Raw genomic sequence first — 22,625 nt, 5'->3', positions numbered from 1 at the left:
AAAACTGACATGGAAGAAATACTAAAGGTTAACTTCTAAAATTGTAGCCGAAGACGAAAATTCTCTCGTTGTCGGCAGGATTTGAACCTGCGCGGGGAGATCCCAAAGGACTTCAAGTCCATCGCCTTAACCACTCGGCCACAACAACTTACTGCAAGTTTTGTGCAAATAATCTGTATGAAAGTTTTCAAGGTGTCCCACAGCAAATTCCTGATGTTCTGCAATGCACTTTTTAAAAACAATACAAACAAGCAGGTATAAGGAGCTCAAATGAGATTAATGGCGCCTAAATAGAGCACAAAAAGGAACAGTTATACAGCTAAGAAAAGGGAAAGAAAGACTAGGGAAAAAACACAGAAAGAGCCTGTAGATAAAATTATCTTCCTGGGACAGCAGGTTAAGAGAAATTACACAGGGAGCAGTTAAGCTTGTAACACGGGAGAATAAAAAAGAAATGCAGTTTTATGAAGTGTGTTTGCCTAATCCAGCAAGGACTTTTGTTCTATTTCTCTATTTGCTTCTTTCATTGGTAAAGTAAGTTTCAAGTACACATGCAGGTATGACTGAGAGAGCCAGGGTATAATATTTTGAAGCGTTTGCACCATCGCTAATGTAGGAAGAGAGGTATAGCAAAGACATGAAAGGGGTAGCAAAAATAAATATGTGAAGAGGCAATAATGACACCAATATAAACCACCTATTTATAAAACTGACACGGAAGAAATACTAAAGGTTAACTTCTAAAATTGTAGCCGAAGACGAAAATACTCTCATTGTCGGCAGGATTCGGACCTGCGAGGGGAGAGCCCAATGGATTTCGAGTCCATCGCCTTAACCACTCAGCCACAACAACTAACTGTAAGCTTTGTGCAAATAATCTGTACGAAAGTTTTCAAGGTGTCCCACAGCAAATTCCTGATGTTCTGCAATGCACTTTTTAAAAACAATACAAACAAGCAGGTACAAGGAGCTCAAATGAGATTAATGCCGCCTAAATAGAGCACGTAAAGGAACAGTTACACAGCTAAGAAAAGGGAAAGAAAGCCAAGGGGAAAAACACGGAAAGAGCCTGTAGATACAATTATCTTCCTGGGACAGCAGGTGAAGAGAAATTACACAGGGAGCAGTTAAGCTTGTAACAAAGGAGAATAAAAAAGAAAATGCACTTTTATTAAGTGTGTTTGCCTAATCCAGCAAGCACGTTTGTTCTATTTCTCTATTTGCTTCTTTTATTGGTAAAGTAAGTTTCAAGTGCACATGGCGGTATGACTGAGAGAGCAAGGGTATAATAATTTGAAGCGCTTGCACCAGCGCTGATGTAGGAAGAGAGGTATAGCAAAGACATGAAAGGGGTAGCAAAAATAAATATGTGAAGAGGCAATAATGACACCAATATAAGCCACCTATTTATAAAACTGACATGGAAGAAATACTAAAGGTTAACTTCTAAAATTGTATCAGAAGACGAATATACTCTCGTTGTCGGAAGGATTCGAACCTGCGCGGGGAGACCCCAATGGATTTCGAGTCCATTGCCTTAACCACTCGGCCACAACAACTTACTGTAAGCTTTGTGCAAATAATCTGTATGAAAGTTTTCAAGGTGTCCGACAGCAAATTCCTGATGTTCTGCAATGCACTTTTTAAAAACAATACAAACAAGCAGGTAGAAGGAGCTCAAATTAGATTAATGGCGCCTAAATAGAGCACGTAACGGAACAGTTACACAGCTACGAAAAGGGAAAGAAAGACTAGGGAAAAAACACAGAAAGAGCCTGTAGATAAAATTATCTTCCTGGGACAGCAGATTAAGAGAAATTATACAGGGAGCAGTTAAGCTTGTAACACGGGAGAATAAAAAAGAAAATGCCCTTTTATGAAGTGTGTTTGCCTAATCCAGCAAGCACTTTATTTCTATTTCTCTATTTGCTTCTTTTATTGGTAAAGTAAGTTTCAAGTGCACATGCAGGTATGACTGAGAGCCAGGGTATAATATTTTGAAGCGTTTGCACCATCGCTAATGTAGGAAGAGAGGTATGGCAAAGACATGAAAGGGGTAGCAAAAATAAATATGGGAAGAGGCAATAGTGACACCAATATAAGCCACCTATTTATAAAACTGACATGGAAGAAATACTAAAGGTTAACTTCTAAAATTGTAGCCGAAGACGAAAATTCTCTCGTTGTCGGCAGGATTTGAACCTGCGCGGGGAGATCCCAAAGGACTTCAAGTCCATCGCCTTAACCACTCGGCCACAACAACTTACTGCAAGTTTTGTGCAAATAATCTGTATGAAAGTTTTCAAGGTGTCCCACAGCAAATTCCTGATGTTCTGCAATGCACTTTTTAAAAACAATACAAACAAGCAGGTATAAGGAGCTCAAATGAGATTAATGGCGCCTAAATAGAGCACAAAAAGGAACAGTTATACAGCTAAGAAAAGGGAAAGAAAGACTAGGGAAAAAACACAGAAAGAGCCTGTAGATAAAATTATCTTCCTGGGACAGCAGGTTAAGAGAAATTACACAGGGAGCAGTTAAGCTTGTAACACGGGAGAATAAAAAAGAAATGCAGTTTTATGAAGTGTGTTTGCCTAATCCAGCAAGGACTTTTGTTCTATTTCTCTATTTGCTTCTTTCATTGGTAAAGTAAGTTTCAAGTACACATGCAGGTATGACTGAGAGAGCCAGGGTATAATATTTTGAAGCGTTTGCACCATCGCTAATGTAGGAAGAGAGGTATAGCAAAGACATGAAAGGGGTAGCAAAAATAAATATGTGAAGAGGCAATAATGACACCAATATAAACCACCTATTTATAAAACTGACACGGAAGAAATACTAAAGGTAAACTTCTAAAATTGTAGCCGAAGACGAAAATACTCTCATTGTCGGCAGGATTCGGACCTGCGAGGGGAGAGCCCAATGGATTTCGAGTCCATCGCCTTAACCACTCAGCCACAACAACTAACTGTAAGCTTTGTGCAAATAATCTGTACGAAAGTTTTCAAGGTGTCCCACAGCAAATTCCTGATGTTCTGCAATGCACTTTTTAAAAACAATACAAACAAGCAGGTACAAGGAGCTCAAATGAGATTAATGCCGCCTAAATAGAGCACGTAAAGGAACAGTTACACAGCTAAGAAAAGGGAAAGAAAGCCAAGGGGAAAAACACGGAAAGAGCCTGTAGATACAATTATCTTCCTGGGACAGCAGGTGAAGAGAAATTACACAGGGAGCAGTTAAGCTTGTAACAAAGGAGAATAAAAAAGAAAATGCACTTTTATTAAGTGTGTTTGCCTAATCCAGCAAGCACGTTTGTTCTATTTCTCTATTTGCTTCTTTTATTGGTAAAGTAAGTTTCAAGTGCACATGGCGGTATGACTGAGAGAGCAAGGGTATAATAATTTGAAGCGCTTGCACCAGCGCTGATGTAGGAAGAGAGGTATAGCAAAGACATGAAAGGGGTAGCAAAAATAAATATGTGAAGAGGCAATAATGACACCAATATAAGCCACCTATTTATAAAACTGACATGGAAGAAATACTAAAGGTTAACTTCTAAAATTGTATCAGAAGACGAATATACTCTCGTTGTCGGAAGGATTCGAACCTGCGCGGGGAGACCCCAATGGATTTCGAGTCCATTGCCTTAACCACTCGGCCACAACAACTTACTGTAAGCTTTGTGCAAATAATCTGTATGAAAGTTTTCAAGGTGTCCGACAGCAAATTCCTGATGTTCTGCAATGCACTTTTTAAAAACAATACAAACAAGCAGGTAGAAGGAGCTCAAATTAGATTAATGGCGCCTAAATAGAGCACGTAACGGAACAGTTACACAGCTACGAAAAGGGAAAGAAAGACTAGGGAAAAAACACAGAAAGAGCCTGTAGATAAAATTATCTTCCTGGGACAGCAGATTAAGAGAAATTATACAGGGAGCAGTTAAGCTTGTAACACGGGAGAATAAAAAAGAAAATGCCCTTTTATGAAGTGTGTTTGCCTAATCCAGCAAGCACTTTATTTCTATTTCTCTATTTGCTTCTTTTATTGGTAAAGTAAGTTTCAAGTGCACATGCAGGTATGACTGAGAGCCAGGGTATAATATTTTGAAGCGTTTGCACCATCGCTAATGTAGGAAGAGAGGTATGGCAAAGACATGAAAGGGGTAGCAAAAATAAATATGTGAAGAGGCAATAGTGACACCAATATAAGCCACCTATTTATAAAACTGACATGGAAGAAATACTAAAGGTTAACTTCTAAAATTGTAGCCGAAGACGAAAATACTCTCATTGTCGGCAGGATTTGAACCTGCGCGGAGAGATCCCAAAGGACTTCAAGTCCATCGCCTTAACCACTCGGCCACAACAACTTACTGCAAGTTTTCTGCAAATAATCTGTATGAAAGTTTTCAAGGTGTCCCACAGCAAATTCCTGATGTTCTGCAATGCAATTTTTAAAAACAATACAAACAAGCAGGTACAAGGAGCTCAAATGAGATTAATGGCGCCTAAATAGAGCACGTAAAGGAACAGTTACACAGCTAAGAAAAGGAAAAGAAAGCCTAGGGAAAAAACACAGAAAGAGCCTGTAGATAAAATTATCTTTCTGGGACAGCAGGTTAAGAGAAATTACTCAGGGAGCAGTTAAGCTTGTAACACAGGAGAATAAAAAAGAAAATGCAGTTTTATGAAGTGTGTTTGCCTAATCCAGCAAGCACTTTTGTTCTATTTCTCTATTTGCTTCTTTCATTGGTAAAGTGAGTTTCAAGTACACATGCAGGTATGACTGAGAGAGCCAGGGTATAATATTTTGAAGCGTTTGCACCATCGCTAATGTAGGAAGAGAGGTATAGCAAAGACATGAAAGGGGTAGCAAAAATAAATATATGAAGAGGAAATAGAGACACCAATATAAGCTACCTATTTATAAAACTGACATGGAAGAAATACTAAAGGTTAACTTCTAAAATTGTATCAGAAGACGAAAATACTCTCGTCGTCGACAGGATTCGAACCTGCGCGGGGGAGACTCCAATGGATTTCGAGTCCATCGCCTTAACCACTCGGCCACAACAACTTACTGTAAGCTTTGTGCAAATAATCTGTATGAAAGTTTTCAAGGTGTCCCTCAGCAAATTCCTGATGTTCTGCAATGCAATTTTTAAAAACAATACAAACAAGCAGGTACAAGGAGCTCAAATGAGATTAATGGCGCCTAAATAGAGCATGTAAAGGAACAGTTACACAGCTAAGAAAAGGGAAAGAAAGACTAGGGAAAAAACACAGAAAGAGCCTGTAGATAAAATTATCTTCTTGGGACAGCAGGTTAAGAGAAATCACACAGAGAGCAGTTGAGCTTGTAACACGGGAGAATAAAAAAGAAAATGCACTTTTATGAAGTGTGTTTGCCTAATCCAGCAAGCACGTTTGTTCTATTTCTCTATTTGCTTCTTTTATTGGTAAAGTAAGTTTCAAGTGCACATGCAGATATGACTGAGAGCCAGGGTATAATATTTTGAAGCGTTTGCACCATCGCTAATGTAGGAAGAGAGGTATGGCAAAGACATGAAAGGGGTAGCAAAAATAAATATGTGAAGAGGCAATAGTGACACCAATATAAGCCACCTATTTATAAAACTGACATGGAAGAAATACTAAAGGTTAACTTCTAAAATTGTAGCCGAAGACGAAAATACTCTTGTTGCCGGCAGGATTGGAACCTGCGCGGGGAGACCCCAATGGATTTCGAGTCCATCGCCTTAACCACTCGGCCACAACAACTTACTGTAAGCTTTGTGCAAATAATCTGTATGAAAGTTTTCAAGGTGTCCCACAGCAAATTCCTGATGTTCTGCAATGCACTTTTTAAAAACAATACAAACAAGCAGGTACAAGGAGCTCAAATGAGATTATTGGCGCCTAAATAGAGCACGTAAAGGAACAGTTACACAGCTAAGAAAAGGGAAAGAAAGACTAGGGAAAAAACACAGAAAGAGCCTGTAGATAAAATTATCTTCTTGGGACAGCAGGTTAAGAGAAATTACACAGGGAGCAGTTAAGCTTGTAACACGGGAGAATAAAAAAGAAAATGCAGTTTTATGAAGTGTGTTTGCCTAATCCAGCAAGGACTTTTGTTCTATTTCTCTATTTGCTTCTTTCATTGGTAAAGTAAGTTTCAAGTACACATGCAGGTATGACTGAGAGAGCCAGGGTATAATATTTTTAAGCGTTTGCACCATCGCTAATGTAGGAAGAGAGGTATAGCAAAGACATGAAAGGGGTAGCAAAAATAAAAATGTGAAGAGGCAATAATGACACCAATATAAGCCACCTATTTATAAAACTGACATGGAAGAAATACTAAAGGTTAACTTCTAAAATTGTATCAGAAGACGAAAATACTCTCGTTGTCGGCAGGATTCGAACCTGCGCAGGGAGACCCCAATGGATTTCGAGTCCATCGCCTTAACCACTCGGCCACAACAACTTACTGTAAGGTTTGTGCAAATAATCTGTATGAAAGTTTTCAAGGTGTCCCACAGCAAATTCCTGATGTTCTGCAATGCACTTTTTGAAAACAATACAAACAAGCAGGTACAAGGAGCTCAAATTAGATTAATGGTGCCTAAATAGAGCACGTAAAGGAACAGTTACACAGCTAAGAAAAGGGAAAGAAAGCCTAGTGAAAAAAACACAGAAAGCCTGTAGATAAAATTATCTTCCTGGGACAGCAGGTTAAGAGAAATTATACAGGGAGCAGTTAAGCTTGTAACATGGGAGAATAAAAAAGAAAATGCCCTTTTATGAAGTGTGTTTGCCTAATCCAGCAAGCACTTTATTTCTATTTCTCTATTTGCTTCTTTTATTGGTAAAGTAAGTTTCAAGTGCACATGCAGGTATGACTGAGAGCCAGGGTATAATATTTTGAAGCGTTTGCACCATCGCTAATGTAGGAAGAGAGGTATGGCAAAGACATGAAAGGGGTAGCAAAAATAAATATGTGAAGAGGCAATAATGACACCAATATAAGCCACCTATTTATAAAACTGACATGGAAGAAATACTAAAGGTTAACTTCTAAAATTGTAGCGAAGACGAAAATTCTCTCGTTGTCGGCAGGATTTAAACCTGCGCGGGGAGATCCCAAAGGACTTCAAGTCCATCGCCTTAACCACTCGGCAACAACAACTTACTGCAAGTTTTGTGCAAATAATCTGTATGAAAGTTTTCAAGGTGTCCCACAGCAAATTCCTGATGTTCTGCAATGCACTTTTTAAAAACAATACAAACAAGCAGGTATAAGGAGCTCAAATGAGATTAATGGCGCCTAAATAGAGCACGTAAAGGAACAGTTACACAGCTAAGAAAAGGGAAAGAAAGACTAGGGAAAAAACACAGAAAGAGCCTGTAGATAAAATTATCTTCCTGGGACAGCAGGTTAAGAGAAATTACACAGGGAGCAGTTAAGCTTGTAACACGGGAGAATAAAAAAGAAATGCAGTTTTATGAAGTGTGTTTGCCTAATCCAGCAAGGACTTTTGTTCTATTTCTCTATTTGCTTCTTTCATTGGTAAAGTAAGTTTCAAGTACACATGCAGGTATGACTGAGAGAGCCAGGGTATAATATTTTGAAGCGTTTGCACCATCGCTAATGTAGGAAGAGAGGTATAGCAAAGACATGAAAGGGGTAGCAAAAATAAATATGTGAAGAGGCAATAATGACACCAATATAAACCACCTATTTATAAAACTGACATGGAAGAAATACTAAAGGTTAACTTCTAAAATTGTAGCCGAAGACGAAAATACTCTCATTGTCGGCAGGACTCGGACCTGCGAGGGGAGAGCCCAATGGATTTCGAGTCCATCGCCTTAACCACTCAGCCACAGCAACTTACTGTAAGCTTTGTGCAAATAATCTGTACGAAAGTTTTGAAGGTGTCCCACAGCAAATTCCTGATGTTCTGCAATGCACTTTTTAAAAACAATACAAACAAGCAGGTACAAGGAGCTCAAATGAGATTAATGCCGCCTAAATAGAGCACGTAAAGGAACAGTTACACAGCTAAGAAAAGGGAAAGAAAGCCAAGGGAAAAAACACAGAAAGAGCCTGTAGATAAAATTATCTTCCTGGGACAGCAGGTGAAGAGAAATTACACAGGGAGCAGTTAAGCTTGTAACACAGGAGAATAAAAAAGAAAATGCACTTTTATTTAGTGTGTTTGCCTAATCCAGCAAGCACGTTTGTTCTATTTCTCTATTTGCTTCTTTTATTGGTAAAGTAAGTTTCAAGTGCACATGGCGGTATGACTGAGAGAGCAAGGGTATAATAATTTGAAGCCCTTGCACCAGCGCTGATGTAGGAAGAGAGGTATAGCAAAGACATGAAAGGGGTAGCAAAAATAAATATGTGAAGAGGCAATAATGACACCAATATAAGCCACCTATTTATAAAACTGACATGGAAGAAATACTAAAGGTTAACTTCTAAAATTGTATCAGAAGACGAAAATACTCTCGTTGTCGGAAGGATTCGAACCTGCGCGGGGAGACCCCAATGGATTTTGAGTCCATTGCCTTAACCACTCGGCCACAACAACTTACTGTAAGCTTTGTGCAAATAATCTGTATGAAAGTTTTCAAGGTGTCCGACAGCAAATTCCTGATGTTCTGCAATGCACTTTTTAAAAACAATACAAACAAGCAGGTAGAAGGAGCTCAAATTAGATTAATGGCGCCTAAATAGAGCACGTAACGGAACAGTTACACAGCTACGAAAAGGGAAAGAAAGACTAGGGAAAAAACACAGAAAGAGCCTGTAGATAAAATTATCTTCCTCGGAGAGCAGATTAAGAGAAATTATACAGGGAGCAGTTAAGCTTGTAACACGGGAGAATAAAAAAGAAAATGCCCTTTTATGAAGTGTGTTTGCCTAATCCAGCAAGAACTTTATTTCTATTTCTCTATTTGCTTCTTTTATTGGTAAAGTAAGTTTCAAGTGCACATGCAGGTATGACTGAGAGCCAGGGTATAATATTTTGAAGCGTTTGCACCATCGCTAATGTAGGAAGAGAGGTATGGCAAAGACATGAAAGGGGTAGCAAAAATAAATATGTGAAGAGGCAATAGTGACACCAATATAAGCCACCTATTTATAAAACTGACATGGAAGAAATACTAAAGGTTAACTTCTAAAATTGTAGCCGAATACGAAAATACTCTCGTTGTCAGCAGGATTTGAACCTGCGCGGGGAGACCCCAATGGATTTCGAGTCCATGCCCTTAACCACTCGGCCACAACAACTTACTGCAAGCTTTGTGCAAATAATCTGTATGAAAGTTTTCAAGGTGTCCCACAGCAAATTCCAGATGTTCTGCAATGCACTTTTTAAAAACAATACAAAGAAGCAGGTACAAGGAGCTCAAATGAGATTAATGGCGCCTAAATAGAGCACGTAAAGGAACAGTTACACAGCTAAGAAAAGGGAAAGAAAGACTAGGTAAAAAACACAGAAAGAGCCTGTAGATAAAATTATCTTCCTGGGACAGCAGGTTAAGAGAAATTTCACAGGGAGCAGTTAAGCTTGTAACACGGGAGAATAAAAAAGAAAATGCAGTTTTATGAAGTGTGTTTGCCTAATCCAGCAAGCACTTTTGTTCTATTTCTTTATTTGCTTCTTTTATTGGTAAAGTAAGTTTCAAGTACACATGCAGGTATGACTGAGAGATCCAGGGTATAATATTTTGAAGCGTTTGCACCATCACTAATGTAGGAAGAGAGGTATAGCAAAGACATGAAAGGGGTAGCAAAAATAAATATGTGAAGAGGCAATAGTGACACCAATATAAGCCACCTATTTATAAAACTGACATGGAAGAAATACTAAAGGATATCTTCTATAATTGTAGCCGAAGACGAAAATAATCTCGTTGTCGGCAGGATTCGAACCTGCGCGGGGAGACCCCAATGGATTTCGAGTCCATCGCCTTAACCACTCGGCCACAACAACTTACTGCAAGCTTTGTGCAAATAATCTGTATGAAAGTTTTCAAGGTGTCCCACAGCAAATTCCTGATGTACTTCAATGCACTTTTTAAAAAAATATACAAACAAGCAGGTACAAGGAGCTCAAATGAGATTAATGGCGCCTAAATAGAGCACGTAAAGGAACAGTTACACAGCTAAGAAAAGGGAAAGAAAGACTAGGGAAAAAACACAGAAAGAGCCTGTAGATAAAATTATCTTCCTGGGACAGCAGGTTAAGAGAAATCACACAGGGAGCAGTTAAGCTTGTAACACGGGAGAATAAAAAAGAAAATGCAGTTTTATGAAGTGTGTTTGCCTAATCCAGCAAGGACTTTTGTTCTATTTCTCTATTTGCTTCTTTCATTGGTAAAGTAAGTTTCAAGTACACATGCAGGTATGACTGAGAGAGCCAGGGTATAATATTTTTAAGCGTTTGCACCATCGCTAATGTAGGAAGAGAGGTATAGCAAAGACATGAAAGGGGTAGCAAAAATAAAAATGTGAAGAGGCAATAATGACACCATTATAAGCCACCTATTTATAAAACTGACATGGAAGAAATACTAAAGGTTAACTTCTAAAATTGTATCAGAAGACAAAACAACTCTCGTTGTCGGCAGGATACGAACCTGCGTGGGGAGACCCCAATGGATTTCGAGTCCATCGCCTTAACCACTCGGCCACAACAACTTACTGTAAGCTTTGTGCAAATAATCTGTATGAAAGTTTTCAAGGTGTCCCACAGCAAATTCCTGATGTTCTGCAATGCACTTTTTGAAAACAATACAAACAAGCAGGTACAAGGAGCTCAAATTAGATTAATGGTGCCTAAATAGAGCACGTAAAGGAACAGTTACACAGCTAAGAAAAGGGAAAGAAAGCCTAGGGAAAAAAACACAGAAAGAGCCTATAGATAAAATTATCTTCCTGGGACAGCAGGTTAAGAGAAATTATACAGGGAGCAGTTAAGCTTGTAACATGGGAGAATAAAAAAGAAAATGCCCTTTTATGAAGTGTGTTTGCCTAATCCAGCAAGCACTTTATTTCTATTTCTCTATTTGCTTCTTTTATTGGTAAAGTAAGTTTCAAGTGCACATGCAGGTATGACTGAGAGCCAGGGTATAATATTTTGAAGCGTTTGCACCATCGCTAATGTAGGAAGAGAGGTATGGCAAAGACATGAAAGGGGTAGCAAAAATAAATATGTGAAGAGGCAATAGTGACACCAATATAAGCCACCTATTTATAAAACTGACATGGAAGAAATACTAAAGGTTAACTTCTAAAATTGTAGCCGAAGACGAAAATTCTCTCGTTGTCGGCAGGATTTGAACCTGCGCGGGGAGATACCAAAGGACTTCAAGTCCATCGCCTTAACCACTCGGCCACAACAACTTACTGCAAGTTTTTTGCAAATAATCTGTATGAAAGTTTTCAAGGTGTCCCACAGCAAATTCCTGATGTTCTGCAATGCACTTTTTTAAAAACAATACAAACAAGCAGGTATAAGGAGCTCAAATGAGATTAATGGCGCCTAAATAGAGCACGTAAAGGAACAGTTACACACCTAAGAAAAGGGAAAGAAAGACTAGGGAAAAAACACAGAAAGAGCCTGTAGATAAGATTATCTTCCTGGGAGAGCAGGTTAAGAGAAATTACACAGGGAGCAGTTAAGCTTGTAACACGGGAGAATAAAAAAGAAATGCAGTTTTATGAAGTGTGTTTGCCTAATCCAGCAAGGACTTTTGTTCTATTTCTCTATTTGCTTCTTTCATTGGTAAAGTAAGTTTCAAGTACACATGCAGGTATGACTGAGAGAGCCAGGGTATAATATTTTGAAGCGTTTGCACCATCGCTAATGTAGGAAGAGAGGTATAGCAAAGACATGAAAGGGGTAGCAAAAATAAATATGTGAAGAGGCAATAATGACACCAATATAAACCACCTATTTATAAAACTGACATGGAAGAAATACTAAAGGTTAACTTCTAAAATTGTAGCCGAAGACGAAAATACTCTCATTGTCGGCAGGATTCGGACCTGCGAGGGGAGAGCCCAATGGATTTCGAGTCCATCCCCTTAACCACTCAGCCACAACAACTTACTGTAAGCTTTGTGCAAATAATCTGTACGAAAGTTTTCAAGGTGTCCCACAGCAAATACCTGATGTTCTGCAATGCACGTTTTAAAAACAATACAAACAAGCAGGTACAAGGAGCTCAAATGAGATTAATGCCGCCTAAATAGAGCACGTAAAGGAGCAGTTACACAGCTAAGAAAAGGGAAAGAAAGCCAAGAGAAAAAACACAGAAAGAGCCTGTAGATAAAATTATCTTCCTGGGACAGCAGGTGAAGAGAAATTACACAGGGAGCAGTTAAGCTTGTAACACAGGAGAATAAAAAAGAAAATGCACTTTTATTAAGTGTGTTTGCCTAATCCAGCAAGCACGTTTGTTCTATTTCTCTATTTGCTTCTTTTATTGGTAAAGTAAGTTTCAAGTGCACATGGCGGTATGACTGAGAGAGCAAGGGTATAATAATTTGAAGCGCTTGCACCAGCGCTGATGTAGGAAGAGAGGTATAGCAAAGACATGAAAGGGGTAGCAAAAATAAATATGTGAAGAGGCAATAATGACACCAATATAAGCCACCTATTTATAAAACTGACATGGAAGAAATACTAAAGGTTAACTTCTAAAATTGTATCAGAAGACGAAAATACTCTCGTTGTCGGAAGGATTCGAACCTGCGCGGGGAGACCCCAATTGATTTCGAGTCCATTGCCTTAACCACTCGGCCACAACAACTTACTGTAAGCTTTGTGCAAATAATCTGTATGAAAGTTTTCAAGGTGTCCGACAGCAAATTCCTGATGTTCTGCAATGCACTTTTTAAAAACAATACAAACAAGCAGGTAGAAGGAGCTCAAATTAGATTAATGGCGCCTAAATAGAGCACGTAACGGAACAGTTACACAGCTACGAAAAGGGAAAGAAAGACTAGGGAAAAAACACAGAAAGAGCCTGTAGATAAAATGATCTTCCTGGGACAGCAGGTTAAGAGAAATTACACAGGGAGCAGTTAAGCTTGTAACACGGGAGAATAAAAAAGAAAATGTAGTTTTATGAAGTGTGTTTGCCTAATCCAGCAAGCACTTTTGTTCTATTTCTCTATTTGCTTCTTTCATTGGTAAAGTAAGTTTCAAGTACACATGCAGGTATGACTGAGAAAGCCAGGGTATAATATTTTGAAGCGTTTGCACCATCGCTAATGTAGGAAGAGAGGTATAGCAAAGACATGAAAGGGGTAGCAAAAATAAATATATGAAGAGGAAATAGAGACACCAATATAAGCTACCTATTTATAAAACTGACATGGAAGAAATACTAAAGGTTAACTTCTAAAATTGTATCAGAAGACGAAAATACTCTTGTCGTCGGCAGGATTTGAACCTGCGCGGGGAGACCCCAATTGATTTCGAGTCCATCGCCTTAACCACTCGGCCACAACAACTTACTGCAAGCATTGTGCAAATAATCTGTATGAAAGTTTTCAAGGTGTCCCACAGCAAATTCCTGATGTTCTGCAATGCACTTTTTAAAAACAATACAAACAAGCAGGTACAAGGAGCTCAAATGAGATTAATGGCGCCTAAATACAGCACGTAAAGGAACAGTTACACAGCTAAGAAAAGGGAAAGAAAGTCTAGGGAAAAAACACAGAAAGAGACTGTAGATAAAATTATCTTCCTGGGACAGCAGGTTAAGAGAAATTACACAGGGAGCAGTTAAGCTTGTAACACGGGAGAATAAAAAAGAAAATGCAGTTTTATGAAGTGTGTTTGCCTAATCCAGCAAGCACTTTTGTTCTATTTCTCTATTTGCTTCTTTCATTGGTAAAGTAAGTTTCAAGTACACATGCAGGTATGACTGAGAGAGCCAGGGTATAATATTTTGAAGCGTTTGCACCATCGCTAATGTAGGAAGAGAGGTATAGCAAAGACATGAAAGGGGTAGAAAAAATTAAATATATGAAGAGAAAATAGTGACACCAATGTAAGCTACCTATTTATAAAACTGACATGGATGAAATACTAAAGGTTAACTTCTAAAATTGGATCAGAAGACGAAAATACTCTCGTTGTTGCCAGGATTCGAACCTGCGCGGGGGGACCCCAATGGATTTCAAGTCCATCACCTTAACCACTCGGCCACAACAACTTACTGTAAGCTTTGTGCAAATAATCTGTATGGAAGTTTTCAAGTTGTCCCAAAGCAAATTCCTGATGTTCTGCAATGCACTTTTTAAAAACAATACAAACAAGCAGGTACAAGGAGCTCAAATGAGATTAATGGCGCCTAAATAGAGCACGTAAAGGAACAGTTACACAGCTAAGAAAAGGGAAAGAAAGACTAGGGAAAAAACACAGAAAGAGCCTGTAGATAAAATTATCTTCCTGGGACAGCAGGTTAAGAGAAATTACACAGGGAGCAGTTAAGCTTGTAACACGGGAGAATAAAAAAGAAAATGCAGTTTTATGAAGTGTGTTTGCCTAATCCAGCAAGCACTTTTGTTATATTTCTCTATTTGCTTCTTTCATTGGTAAAGTAAGTTTCAAGTACACATGCAGGTATGACTGAGAAAGCCAGGGTATAATATTTTGAAGCGTTTGCACCATCGCTAATGTAGGAAGAGAGGTATAGCAAAGACATGAAAGGGGTAGCAAAAATAAATATATGAAGAGGAAATAGAGACACCAATATAAGCTACCTATTTATAAAACTGACATAGAAGAAATACTAAAGGTTAACTTCTAAAATTGTATCAGAAGACGAAAATACTCTTGGCGTCGGCAGGATTTGAACCTGCGCGGGGAGACCCCAATTGATTTCGAGTCCATCACCTTAACCACTCGGCCACAACAACTTACTGCAAGCATTGTGCAAATAATCTGTATGAAAGTTTTCAAGGTGTCCCACAGCAAATTCCTGATGTTCTGCAATGCACGTTTTAAAAACAATACAAACAAGCAGGTACAAGGAGCTCAAATGAGATTAATGGCGCCTAAATAGAGCACGTAAAGGAACAGTTACACAGCTAAGAAAAGGGAAAGAAAGACTAGGGAAAAAACACAGAAAGAGCCTGTAGATAAAATTATCTTCCTGGGACAGCAGGTTAAGAGAAATTACACAGGGAGCAGTTAAGCTTGTAACACGGGAGAATAAAAAAGAAAATGCAGTTTTATGAAGTGTGTTTGCCTAATCCAGCAAGAACTTTTGTTCTATTTCTCTATTTGCTTCTTTCATTGGTAAAGTAAGTTTCAAGTACACATGCAGGTATGACTGAGAAAGCCAGGGTATAATATTTTGAAGCGTTTGCACCATCGCTAATGTAGGAAGAGAGGTATAGCAAAGACATGAAAGGGGTAGCAAAAATAAATATATGAAGAGGAAATAGAGACACCAATATAAGCTACCTATTTATAAAACTTACATGGAAGAAATACTAAAGGTTAACTTCTAAAATTGGATCAGAAGACGAAAATACTCTCGTTGTCGGCAGGATTCGAACCTGCGCGGGGAGACCCCAATGGATTTCAAGTCCATCACCTTAACCACTCGGCCACAACAACTTACTATAAGCTTTCTGCAAATAATCTGTATGGAAGTTTTCAAGTTGTCCCAAAGCAAATTCCTGATGTTCTGCAATGCACTTTTTAAAAACAATACAAACAAGCAGGTACAAGGAGCTCAAATGAGATTAATGGCGCCTAAATAGAGCACGTAAAGGAACAGTTACACAGCTAAGAAAAGGGAAAGAAAGACTAGGGAAAAAACACAGAAAGAGCCTGTAGATAAAATTATCTTCCTGGGACAGCAGGTTAAGAGAAATTACACAGGGAGCAGTTAAGCTTGTAACACGGGAGAATAAAAAAGAAAATGCAGTTTTATGAAGTGTGTTTGCCTAATCCAGCAAGCACTTTTGTTCTATTTCTCTATTTGCTTCTTTCATTGGTAAAGTAAGTTTCAAGTACACATGCAGGTATGACTGAGAAAGCCAGGGTATAATATTTTGAATCGTTTGCACCATCGCTAATGTAGGAAGAGAGGTATAGCATAGACATGACAGGGGTAGCAAAAATAATTATGTGAAGAGGCAATACTGACACCAATATAAACCACCTATTTATAAAACTGACATGGAAGAAATACTAAAGGTTAACTTCTAAAATTGTAGCCGAAGACGAAAATACTCTCGTTGTCGGCAGAATTCGAACCTGCGCGGGGAGAGCCCAATGGATTTCGAGTCCATCCCCTTAACCACTCGGCCACAACAACTTACCGTAAGCTTTGTGCAAATAATCTGTATGAAAGTTTTCAAGGTGTCCCACAGCAAATTCCTGATGTTCTGCAATGCACTTTTTAAAAACAATACAAACAAGCAGGTACAAGGAGCTCAAATGAGGTTAATGGCGCCTAAATAGAGCACGTAAAGGAACAGTTACACAGCTAAGAAAAGGGAAAGAAAGACTAGGGAAAAAACACAGAATGAGCCTGTAGATAAAATTATCTTCCTGGGACAGCAGGTGAAGAGAAATTACACAGGGAGCAGTTAAGCTTGTAACACAGGAGAATAAAAAAGAAAATGCACTTTTATTAAGTGTGTGTTGCCTAATCCAGCAAGCACGTTTGTTCTATTTCTCTATTTGCTTCTTTTATTGGTAAAGTAAGTTTCAAGTGCACATGCAGGTATGACTGAGAGAGCAAGGGTATAATAATTTGAAGCGCTTGCACCAGCGCTGATGTAGGAAGAGAGGTATAGCAAAGACATGAAAGGGGTAGCAAAAATAAATATGTGAAGAGGCAATAGTGACAAGAATATAAGCCACCTATTTATAAAACTGACATGGAAGAAATACTAAAGGTTAACTTCTAAAATTGTAGCCGAAGACGAAAATACTCTCGTTGTCAGCAGGATTCGAACCTGCGCGGGGAGACCCCAATGGATTTCGAGTCCATCGCCTTAACCACTCGGCCACAACAACTTACTGTAAGCTTTGTGCAAATAATCTGTATGAAAGTTTTCAAGGTGTCCCACAGCAAATTCCTGATGTTCTGCAATGCACTTTTTAAAAACAATACAAACAAGCAGGTACAAGGAGCTCAAATGAGATTAATGGCGCCTAAATAGAGCACGTAAAGGAACAGTTACACAGCTAAGAAAAGGGAAAGTAAGACTAGGGAAAAAACACAGAAAGAGCCTGTAGATAAAATGATCTTCCTGGGACAGCAGGTTAAGAGAAATTACACAGGGAGCAGTTAAGCTTGTAACACGGGAGAATAAAAAAGAAAATGCAGTTTTATGAAGTGTGCTGGCCTAATCCAGCAAGCACTTTTGTTCTATTTCTCTATTTGCTTCTTTCATTGGTAAAGTAAGTTTCAAGTGCACATGCAGGTATGACTGAGAGCCAGGGTATAATATTTTGAAGCGTTTGCACCATCGCTAATGTAGGAAGAGAGGTATGGCAAAGACATGAAAGGGGTAGCAAAAATAAATATGTGAAGAGGCAATAGTGACACCAATATAAGCCACCTATTTATAAAACTGACATGGAAGAAATACTAAAGGTTAACTTCTAAAATTGAAGCCGAAGACTAAAATACTCTCGTTGTCGGCAGGATTTGAACCTGCGCGGGGAGACCCCAATGGATTTCAAGTCCATCGCCTTAACCACTCGGCACAACAACTTACTGCAACTTTTGTGCAAATAATCTGTATGAAAGTTTTCAAGGTGTCCCACAGCAAATTCCTGATGTTCTGCAATGCACTTTTTAAAAACAATACAAAAAAGCAGGTACAAGGAGCTCAAATGAGATTAATGGCGCCTAAATACAGCACGTAAAGGAACAGTTACACTGCTAAGAAAAGGGAATGAAAGACTAGGGAAAAAACACAGAAAGAGCCTGTAGATAAAATTATCTTCCTGGGACAGCAGGTTAAGAGAAATTACACAGGGAGCAGTTAAGCTTGTAACACGGGAGAATAAAAAAGAAAATGCACTTTTATTAAGTGTGTTTGCCTAATCCAGCAAGCAGATTTGTTCTATTTCTCTATTTGCTTCTTTTATTGGTAAAGTAAGTTTCAAGTGCACATTGCGGTATGACTGAGAGAGCAAGGGTATAATAATTTGAAGCGCTTGCACCAGCGCTGATGTAGGAAGAGAGGTATAGCAAAGACATGAAAGGGGTAGCAAAAATAAATATGTGAAGAGGCAATAATGACACCAATATAAGCCACCTATTTATAAAACTGACATGGAAGAAATACTAAAGGTTAACTTCTAAAATTGTATCAGAAGACGAAAATACTCTCGTTGTCGGAAGGATTCGAACCTGCGCGGGGAGACCCCAATGGATTTCGAGTCCATTGCCTTAACCACTCGGCCACAACAACTTACTGTAAGCTTTGTGCAAATAATCTGTATGAAAGTTTTCAAGGTGTCCGACAGCAAATTCCTGATGTTCTGCAATGCACTTTTTAAAAACAATACAAACAAGCAGGTAGAAGGAGCTCAAATTAGATTAATGGCGCCTAAATAGAGCACGTAACGGAACAGTTACACAGCTACGAAAAGGGAAAGAAAGACTAGGGAAAAAACACAGAAAGAGCCTGTAGATAAAATTATCTTCCTGGGACAGCAGATTAAGAGAAATTATACAGGGAGCAGTTAAGCTTGTAACACGGGAGAATAAAAAAGAAAATGCCCTTTTATGAAGTGTGTTTGCCTAATCCAGCAAGCACTTTATTTCTATTTCTCTATTTGCTTCTTTTATTGGTAAAGTAAGTTTCAAGTGCACATGCAGGTATGACTGAGAGCCAGGGTATAATATTTTGAAGCGTTTGCACCATCGCTAATGTAGGAAGAGAGGTATGGCAAAGACATGAAAGGGGTAGCAAAAATAAATATGTGAAGAGGCAATAGTGACACCAATATAAGCCACCTATTTATAAAACTGACATGGAAGAAATACTAAAGGTTAACTTCTAAAATTGTAGCCGAATACGAAAATACTCTCGTTGTCAGCAGGATTTGAACATGCGCGGGGAGACCCCAATGGATTTCAAGTCCATGCCCTTAACCACTCGGCCACAACAACTTACTGCAAGCTTTGTGCAAATAATCTGTATGAAAGTTTTCAAGGTGTCCCACAGCAAATTCCAGATGTTCTGCAATGCACTTTTTAAAAAAATATACAAACAAGCAGGTACAAGGAGCTCAAATGAGATTAATGGCGCCTAAATAGAGCACGTAAAGGAACAGTTACACAGCTAAGAAAAGGGAAAGAAAGACTAGGGAAAAAACACAGAAAGAGCCTGTAGATAAAATTATCTTCCTGGGACAGCAGGTTAAGAGAAATTACACAGGGAGCAGTTAAGCTTGTAACACGGGAGAATAAAAAAGAAAATGCAGTTTTATGAAGTGTGCTGGCCTAATCCAGCAAGCACTTTTGTTCTATTTCTCTATTTGCTTCTTTCATTGGTAAAGTAAGTTTCAAGTACACATGCAGGTATGACTGAGAGAGCCAGGGTATAATAATTTGAAGCGCTTGCACCAGCGCTGATGTAGGAAGAGAGGTATAGCAAAGACATGAAAGGGGTAGCAAAAATAAATATGTGAAGAGGCAATAGTGACAAGGATATAAGCCACCTATTTATAAAACTGACATGGAAGAAATACTAAAGGTTAACTTCTAAAATTGTAGCCGAAGACGAAAATACTCTCATTGTCGGCAGGATTCGGACCTGCGAGGGGAGAGCCCAATGGATTTCGAGTCCATCCCCTTAACCACTCAGCCACAACAACTTACTGTAAGCTTTGTGCAAATAATCTGTACGAAAGTTTTCAAGGTGTCCCACAGCAAATACCTGATGTTCTGCAATGCACTTTTTAAAAACAATACAAACAAGCAGGTACAAGGAGCTCAAATGAGATTAATGCCGCCTAAATAGAGCACGTAAAGGAACAGTTACACAGCTAAGAAAAGGGAAAGAAAGCCAAGAGAAAAAACACAGAAAGAGCCTGTAGATAAAATTATCTTCCTGGGACAGCAGGTTAAGAGAAATTACACAGGGAGCAGTTAAGCTTGTAACACGGGAGAATAAAAAAGAAAATGCAGTTTTATGAAGTGTGTTTGCCTAATCCAGCAAGCACTTTTGTTCTATTTCTCTATTTGCTTCTTTCATTGGTAAAGTAAGTTTCAAGTACACATGCAGGTATGACTGAGAGAGCCAGGGTATAATATTTTGAAGCGTTTGCACCATCGCTAATGTAGGAAGAGAGGTATAGCAAAGACATGAAAGGGGTAGCAAAAATTAAATATATGAAGAGAAAATAGTGACACCAATATAAGCTACCTATTTATAAAACTGACATGGAAGAAATACTAAAGGTTAACTTCTAAAATTGGATCAGAAGACGAAAATACTCTCGTTGTCGGCAGGAATCGAACCTGCGCGGGGGGACCCCAATGGATTTCAAGTCCATCACCTTAACCACTCGGCCACAACAACTTACTGTAAGCTTTGTGCAAATAATCTGTATGGAAGTTTTCAAGTTGTCCCAAAGCAAATTCCTGATGTTCTGCAATGCACTTTTTAAAAACAATACAAACAAGCAGGTACAAGGAGCTCAAATGAGATTAATGGCGCCTAAATAGAGCACGTAAAGGAACAGTTACACAGCTAAGAAAAGGGAAAAAAAGACTAGGGAAAAAACACAGAAAGAGCCTGTAGATAAAATTATCTTCCTGGGACAGCAGGTTAAGAGAAATTACACAGGGAGCAGTTAAGCTTGTAACACGGGAGAATAAAAAAGAAAATGCAGTTTTATGAAGTGTGTTTGCCTAATCCAGCAAGCACTTTTGTTATATTTCTCTATTTGCTTCTTTCATTGGTAAAGTAAGTTTCAAGTACACATGCAGGTATGACTGAGAAAGCCAGGGTATAATATTTTGAAGCGTTTGCACCATCGCTAATGTAGGAAGAGAGGTATAGCAAAGACATGAAAGGGGTAGCAAAAATAAATATATGAAGAGGAAATAGAGACACCAATATAAGCTACCTATTTATAAAACTGACATAGAAGAAATACTAAAGGTTAACTTCTAAAATTGTATCAGAAGACGAAAATACTCTTGTCGTCGGCAGGATTTGAACCTGCGCGGGGAGACCCCAATTGATTTCGAGTCCATCGCCTTAACCACTCGGCCACAACAACTTACTGCAAGCATTGTGCAAATAATCTGTATGAAAGTTTTCAAGATGTCCCACAGCAAATTCCTGATGTTCTGCAATGCACTTTTTAAAAACAATACAAACAAGCAGGTACAAGGAGCTCAAATGAGATTAATGGCGCCTAAATAGAGCACGTAAAGGAACAGTTACACAGCTAAGAAAAGGGAAAGAAAGACTAGGGAAAAAACACAGAAAGAGCCTGTAGATAAAATTATCTTCCTGGGACAGCAGGTTAAGAGAAATTACACAGGGAGCAGTTAAGCTTGTAACACGGGAGAATAAAAAAGAAAATGCAGTTTTAAGAAGTGTGTTTGCCTAATCCAGCAAGCACTTTTGTTCTATTTCTCTATTTGCTTCTTTCATTGGTAAAGTAAGTTTCAAGTACACATGCAGGTATGACTGAGAAAGCCAGGGTATAATATTTTGAATCGTTTGCACCATCGCTAATGTAGGAAGAGAGGTATAGCATAGACATGACAGGGGTAGCAAAAATAATTATGTGAAGAGGCAATACTGACACCAATATAAACCACCTATTTATAAAACTGACATGGAAGAAATACTAAAGGTTAACTTCTAAAATTGTAGCCGAAGACGAAAATACTCTCGTTGTCGGCAGAATTCGAACCTGCGCGGGGAGAGCCCAATGGATTTCGAGTCCATCCCCTTAACCACTCGGCCACAACAACTTACCGTAAGCTTTGTGCAAATAATCTGTATGAAAGTTTTCAAGGTGTCCCACAGCAAATTCCTGATGTTCTGCAATGCACTTTTTAAAAACAATACAAACAAGCAGGTACAAGGAGCTCAAATGAGGTTAATGGCGCCTAAATAGAGCACGTAAAGGAACAGTTACACAGCTAAGAAAAGGGAAAGAAAGACTAGGGAAAAAACACAGAATGAGCCTGTAGATAAAATTATCTTCCTGGGACAGCAGGTGAAGAGAAATTACACAGGGAGCAGTTAAGCTTGTAACACAGGAGAATAAAAAAGAAAATGCACTTTTATTAAGTGTGTGTTGCCTAATCCAGCAAGCACGTTTGTTCTATTTCTCTATTTGCTTCTTTTATTGGTAAAGTAAGTTTCAAGTGCACATGCAGGTATGACTGAGAGAGCAAGGGTATAATAATTTGAAGCGCTTGCACCAGCGCTGATGTAGGAAGAGAGGTATAGCAAAGACATGAAAGGGGTAGCAAAAATAAATATGTGAAGAGGCAATAGTGACAAGAATATAAGCCACCTATTTATAAAACTGACATGGAAGAAATACTAAAGGTTAACTTCTAAAATTGTAG

At 38.7% G+C, this 22,625-nt stretch overlaps 28 non-coding genes across 28 annotated transcripts; all 28 read right to left on the bottom strand.

Moving 5' to 3' along the window:
• Window positions 1–66: 66 nt before the first annotated feature.
• TRNAS-UGA (transfer RNA serine (anticodon UGA)) lies at window positions 67–148 on the bottom strand. The gene has a single exon. It is a non-coding gene; the product is annotated as a tRNA-Ser (tRNA).
• A 623-nt stretch (window positions 149–771) lies between these two features.
• TRNAS-CGA (transfer RNA serine (anticodon CGA)) lies at window positions 772–853 on the bottom strand. The gene has a single exon. It is a non-coding gene; the product is annotated as a tRNA-Ser (tRNA).
• Window positions 854–1,477: 624 nt separating this feature from the next.
• Window positions 1,478–1,559, bottom strand: TRNAS-CGA (transfer RNA serine (anticodon CGA)). The gene has a single exon. It is a non-coding gene; the product is annotated as a tRNA-Ser (tRNA).
• A 622-nt stretch (window positions 1,560–2,181) lies between these two features.
• TRNAS-UGA (transfer RNA serine (anticodon UGA)) lies at window positions 2,182–2,263 on the bottom strand. The gene has a single exon. It is a non-coding gene; the product is annotated as a tRNA-Ser (tRNA).
• Window positions 2,264–2,886: 623 nt separating this feature from the next.
• TRNAS-CGA (transfer RNA serine (anticodon CGA)) lies at window positions 2,887–2,968 on the bottom strand. Its single transcript has one exon. It is a non-coding gene; the product is annotated as a tRNA-Ser (tRNA).
• Window positions 2,969–3,592: 624 nt separating this feature from the next.
• On the bottom strand, window positions 3,593–3,674 carry TRNAS-CGA (transfer RNA serine (anticodon CGA)). The gene has a single exon. It is a non-coding gene; the product is annotated as a tRNA-Ser (tRNA).
• Window positions 3,675–4,296: 622 nt separating this feature from the next.
• TRNAS-UGA (transfer RNA serine (anticodon UGA)) lies at window positions 4,297–4,378 on the bottom strand. Its single transcript has one exon. It is a non-coding gene; the product is annotated as a tRNA-Ser (tRNA).
• Window positions 4,379–5,002: 624 nt separating this feature from the next.
• Window positions 5,003–5,085, bottom strand: TRNAS-CGA (transfer RNA serine (anticodon CGA)). The gene has a single exon. It is a non-coding gene; the product is annotated as a tRNA-Ser (tRNA).
• A 622-nt stretch (window positions 5,086–5,707) lies between these two features.
• Window positions 5,708–5,789, bottom strand: TRNAS-CGA (transfer RNA serine (anticodon CGA)). Its single transcript has one exon. It is a non-coding gene; the product is annotated as a tRNA-Ser (tRNA).
• A 624-nt stretch (window positions 5,790–6,413) lies between these two features.
• Window positions 6,414–6,495, bottom strand: TRNAS-CGA (transfer RNA serine (anticodon CGA)). The gene has a single exon. It is a non-coding gene; the product is annotated as a tRNA-Ser (tRNA).
• A 2,031-nt stretch (window positions 6,496–8,526) lies between these two features.
• Window positions 8,527–8,608, bottom strand: TRNAL-CAA (transfer RNA leucine (anticodon CAA)). The gene has a single exon. It is a non-coding gene; the product is annotated as a tRNA-Leu (tRNA).
• Window positions 8,609–9,230: 622 nt separating this feature from the next.
• TRNAS-CGA (transfer RNA serine (anticodon CGA)) lies at window positions 9,231–9,312 on the bottom strand. The gene has a single exon. It is a non-coding gene; the product is annotated as a tRNA-Ser (tRNA).
• Window positions 9,313–9,936: 624 nt separating this feature from the next.
• TRNAS-CGA (transfer RNA serine (anticodon CGA)) lies at window positions 9,937–10,018 on the bottom strand. Its single transcript has one exon. It is a non-coding gene; the product is annotated as a tRNA-Ser (tRNA).
• A 625-nt stretch (window positions 10,019–10,643) lies between these two features.
• TRNAS-CGA (transfer RNA serine (anticodon CGA)) lies at window positions 10,644–10,725 on the bottom strand. The gene has a single exon. It is a non-coding gene; the product is annotated as a tRNA-Ser (tRNA).
• A 623-nt stretch (window positions 10,726–11,348) lies between these two features.
• TRNAS-UGA (transfer RNA serine (anticodon UGA)) lies at window positions 11,349–11,430 on the bottom strand. Its single transcript has one exon. It is a non-coding gene; the product is annotated as a tRNA-Ser (tRNA).
• A 1,330-nt stretch (window positions 11,431–12,760) lies between these two features.
• TRNAS-CGA (transfer RNA serine (anticodon CGA)) lies at window positions 12,761–12,842 on the bottom strand. The gene has a single exon. It is a non-coding gene; the product is annotated as a tRNA-Ser (tRNA).
• A 624-nt stretch (window positions 12,843–13,466) lies between these two features.
• TRNAS-CGA (transfer RNA serine (anticodon CGA)) lies at window positions 13,467–13,548 on the bottom strand. Its single transcript has one exon. It is a non-coding gene; the product is annotated as a tRNA-Ser (tRNA).
• A 625-nt stretch (window positions 13,549–14,173) lies between these two features.
• TRNAS-UGA (transfer RNA serine (anticodon UGA)) lies at window positions 14,174–14,255 on the bottom strand. Its single transcript has one exon. It is a non-coding gene; the product is annotated as a tRNA-Ser (tRNA).
• A 624-nt stretch (window positions 14,256–14,879) lies between these two features.
• On the bottom strand, window positions 14,880–14,961 carry TRNAS-CGA (transfer RNA serine (anticodon CGA)). Its single transcript has one exon. It is a non-coding gene; the product is annotated as a tRNA-Ser (tRNA).
• Window positions 14,962–15,585: 624 nt separating this feature from the next.
• On the bottom strand, window positions 15,586–15,667 carry TRNAS-UGA (transfer RNA serine (anticodon UGA)). Its single transcript has one exon. It is a non-coding gene; the product is annotated as a tRNA-Ser (tRNA).
• Window positions 15,668–16,291: 624 nt separating this feature from the next.
• On the bottom strand, window positions 16,292–16,373 carry TRNAS-CGA (transfer RNA serine (anticodon CGA)). The gene has a single exon. It is a non-coding gene; the product is annotated as a tRNA-Ser (tRNA).
• A 625-nt stretch (window positions 16,374–16,998) lies between these two features.
• Window positions 16,999–17,080, bottom strand: TRNAS-CGA (transfer RNA serine (anticodon CGA)). The gene has a single exon. It is a non-coding gene; the product is annotated as a tRNA-Ser (tRNA).
• A 622-nt stretch (window positions 17,081–17,702) lies between these two features.
• Window positions 17,703–17,783, bottom strand: TRNAS-UGA (transfer RNA serine (anticodon UGA)). Its single transcript has one exon. It is a non-coding gene; the product is annotated as a tRNA-Ser (tRNA).
• A 624-nt stretch (window positions 17,784–18,407) lies between these two features.
• Window positions 18,408–18,489, bottom strand: TRNAS-CGA (transfer RNA serine (anticodon CGA)). The gene has a single exon. It is a non-coding gene; the product is annotated as a tRNA-Ser (tRNA).
• A 622-nt stretch (window positions 18,490–19,111) lies between these two features.
• TRNAS-UGA (transfer RNA serine (anticodon UGA)) lies at window positions 19,112–19,193 on the bottom strand. Its single transcript has one exon. It is a non-coding gene; the product is annotated as a tRNA-Ser (tRNA).
• A 1,332-nt stretch (window positions 19,194–20,525) lies between these two features.
• Window positions 20,526–20,607, bottom strand: TRNAS-UGA (transfer RNA serine (anticodon UGA)). Its single transcript has one exon. It is a non-coding gene; the product is annotated as a tRNA-Ser (tRNA).
• A 624-nt stretch (window positions 20,608–21,231) lies between these two features.
• On the bottom strand, window positions 21,232–21,313 carry TRNAS-CGA (transfer RNA serine (anticodon CGA)). Its single transcript has one exon. It is a non-coding gene; the product is annotated as a tRNA-Ser (tRNA).
• A 624-nt stretch (window positions 21,314–21,937) lies between these two features.
• On the bottom strand, window positions 21,938–22,019 carry TRNAS-CGA (transfer RNA serine (anticodon CGA)). Its single transcript has one exon. It is a non-coding gene; the product is annotated as a tRNA-Ser (tRNA).
• Window positions 22,020–22,625: the final 606 nt, after the last annotated feature.

Source organism: Lissotriton helveticus, chromosome 12 (assembly GCF_964261635.1).
Source record: "Lissotriton helveticus chromosome 12, aLisHel1.1, whole genome shotgun sequence".
Taxonomy (NCBI): Eukaryota; Metazoa; Chordata; class Amphibia; order Caudata; family Salamandridae; genus Lissotriton; species Lissotriton helveticus.
Note: the sequence above shows the minus strand (reverse complement) of the source record. Positions and strands in the feature narration are given on the sequence as shown.